The following is a 3532-nucleotide window of genomic DNA, read 5'->3' as shown; positions in this document are numbered from 1 at the left end:
GCGTTCTCTGGCCCTAAGGCGTCTAGACTCGTTTGGTCTAAGCCTGTGTATTGATGGACGTGATTGTCCATAAGGCGTCAGAACGCGTTCGGTTCTGGCCTTAAGGCGTCTAGACTCGTTTGGTCTAGGCCTTCATAAGGCATCAGGATGCGTGCGGTCCTGGCCTTGTCTGTGTTTGACAAATATTACACAAGATATGGAGCTGGAATACTTCATTGAAATAATTCTGAAAGAAAAAATTGTTCACGGAAGGATAATGAATGAAAATATAACAAAACTTTAACTATAGTAGAATTTGAGGTGGGTGACATTCCAAGTGTTAGGAACAACTTTTCCGTCCAGGTATTCTAGTCGATATGCTCTGTTCTTCAAGTCTTCACTGATTCGGAAAGGTCCCTCCCAGTTGTCAGCGAGTTTGCCATGTGCTTTGTTTTTGCGTGCATCACCCCGTTTGCGCCAAACAAGGTCTCCTTCGGTGAAATTGCGGGGCTTAACTTTGGTGTTGTAGCGCTTGGTTATCAGTCGTTATTGAGCTTCATTCTTTATCAGGGCAATTTTGCGCCTTTCGGGTAGAGTGTCGAGGTTCATCCTTAGTTGTTCATCGTTGAGGGTCATATAATGTATGCGTCGTCGAAGGGATGGTTCCCCCACTTTGACTGGTAACATGGCATCAGTGCCATATGTGAGATTGAAGGGGGTCTCACCTGTAGATCCGTGCGGTGTGCATCTGTAAGCCCAAAGTACTTCAGGCAATTCTTCGACCCACAAGCCTTTGGCTTGCCCTAGGCGCTTTTTTAACTTGGAGATTATGGCTTTGTTCGCAGCTTCGGCTTGACCTTTCGTTTGGGGGTGCTCCACTGAACTTGTGACATGCTTGATGTCCAGCCCCTTGAGAAAGTCTTCCAGCGTACGGTCTATGAATTGTCGACCGTTATCGGTAATGGTTTTTTGCGGTATGCCAAATCGGCATATCAAGTGCCATATGAAGCTTTGTACCTTTCGAGCGCTGATAGTTGCGAGGGCTTCTGCCTCGATCCACTTGGTGAAGTAGTCGATCGCCACAAGTAGATATTTGCATCGTCCTTTTGCGAGCGGCAGGGGTCCGACAATATCCATTCCCTATTGGGCAAAGGGCCATGGAGATATAATGCCTATTAGTTGGGACAGAGGAATCCGAGTGTCGTGTCCATGGGACTGGCAAGAGATGCACTTTTGAACGAACTCTTTGCAATCTTGTTCAATTGTGGGCCAATAGAAACCCGCTCGTAGTATCTTGACTCTGAGCATTCTTTTACCTGAGTGAGAGCCACAGATGTCGTGATGTAGTTCCTGCATAACGTACTTGGATTCTTCGCTGGACAAACACTTCAACAGAGGAGTAGTGTACCCACGTCGGTAGAGGTCATCTCCTATAAATGTTTACCCGTGCGCCCTGTTCTTGCAGAATCATCAACTGTATTATGTCTTGCCGCCAGTCACATTTGGAAGGAATGACGCTGGTGGAGCATGTTTCTAACAGAGGCTTTTCCAGCGTGGTTTTGATTACTAAAGTGAGTTGAGAATTTCCTCGGGCATGCGTCAATTTGGATAGTAAATCCGCTCGGGAATTCTGCGCCCTGGGTACATGAGTAATTTTGAAAGTGGAAAACGATTGGATAAGGTCGCTGACTTTATGATAGTAACGTAGTAAGTGATTATCCTTGACCTGGAAGGTTCCATTAATGTGCCCGACGACCAATTGGGAATCCATTCGACATTCTAAGTGTTCAATGTCTAACTCGGCGGCCAGGAGCAATCCGCTGATTTGGGCTTCGTATTCTGCCTGGTTATTACTGAGCTGAAATGTGAAGGATATCGCTTCCTCAATAAGTAGACCGTTCGGTGCCTCTAGTACAATACCGGCTCTTCCTCCTCTTTTGTCTGAGGATCCGTCTACGTTTAAATTCTACACGGACGGTTCTGCTGTCAGGGGTAGTTCTGCTATGAAGTCGGCCAAATACTGCCCCTTGATGGAGCCTTGTGGTTCGAAACGCAACCCGAATTCGGATAATTCGATGGACCAGGAGACCATCCTTCCTGCTAAATCCGGTTTCCTGAGGATTCTGGCGATCGGATGGTTTGTTCGAATAACAATCTGGTGGCTATGTGATACGAGAGGCATGAGGTAGCTTGCAGATCCGTGAGTTCAGAGGCAGAATGAGGCAGTACGGTTGAAGCACTTCAATGGAACAGTGCTCGGCAGAAGCAAGCCAGATCTGGATGCTCAGCAATGTAAAGTTGTTGGAGGTTTTTGGATGGAAGGCAGCGGAAGTAGTGAAGCTATGGTGAAGGGAGATGGATGTTAGCTTAGAAGAATGAATCACAACTCAGAAGGCTCCCATGATATGGAAGAAAGTTGCAATGGAAGATATGCTAGGAAGATGACTCTTGGAGAGGAACTTGCTAATCATTTCAGCAAAGTTTCAACAATATGATTCCAAAAGTGTGTTACAAGCTTTGCCAATGAGATTTTATAGATCAATCTCAAGGCCATGCATGGGAAATATCAGATCCACACGTTTCAGATCTCATTCCAACTAATGGACCATGTGCTAAATGTGTGTGGCTTCTAGAAAGCTTTATTAAACACATGTAAAATATGCTATGTGCCTATGGAAAAGTAAACACTAATGCCACCCCTCCTATGCTATGCACACCCCTCTTTATGTAGCCAAAAGTCCACTTTGCCCTTCTCCATGTTTTTGGGTTGTTATTTATTTGGTGGACTTGGGCCCCGCGTATCATCCCCTCCCTCGTGGAAAGGATTTGTCCTCAAATCTGGTGGGTCGTCTTTATGAGGACTTATTTTTGTTGGCTCCATATAAGTTCCNCNANGGTCAAATGNGAANCTNCAATAAGCATCAAACATATCACTGATTAATTTCAATTGACCCAACAAGATGCATAAAAAGGTATGTTGAGAAGAAGGCTTCCTAATGTTAGATTGTTCAAGCTTTATAATTTTATGAAGCCTTACTTCTTTTAAAAAATTATTTTTGTCTTGAGTTAGTGGTGACCAAAGAGGTTGCCATAACTCAAGTTGTGAATTGCCATGTGTTAAAAGTTCTAAATTTTGAAAATATGGTATGGCAATTTCTTTGAAAAACAAATTAAAATGAGAAAACTCAAAGATAGATGGAGACAAGTTAAAGGATGGAAAACCTCCCCTTAATAGTCTTGGTTCTATGAGGAGTGTAGGAGAAGGTGGTGCTTGCTCTTTTCCTAGTTCTTGCTCTTCTTCTTGTCTTATTGGCTCTTCTTCTTTGCTTCTCTCTCTTCTTTCTATTTCTCTTCTTCTCTCTTCTTTCTATTTCTCTTCTTGTCTCTTCTTCTTTTCTCTCTTTTCTCTCTTTTTCTCTTCTTTCTCTTCTTTCTCTTGATTCTTGCTCTTATTTTTCTCTTTTTAATCTCTCATCTCTATATTTGCTTGTCTCTTCCCATAACCTCTTAAGATTTTCTAAAAACTCACTTTCCCTACGAGAGAACCCACTTA

This window comes from Vigna radiata, unplaced genomic scaffold (assembly GCF_000741045.1).
Source record: "Vigna radiata var. radiata cultivar VC1973A unplaced genomic scaffold, Vradiata_ver6 scaffold_227, whole genome shotgun sequence".
Taxonomy (NCBI): domain Eukaryota; kingdom Viridiplantae; phylum Streptophyta; class Magnoliopsida; order Fabales; family Fabaceae; genus Vigna; species Vigna radiata.
Note: the sequence above shows the minus strand (reverse complement) of the source record.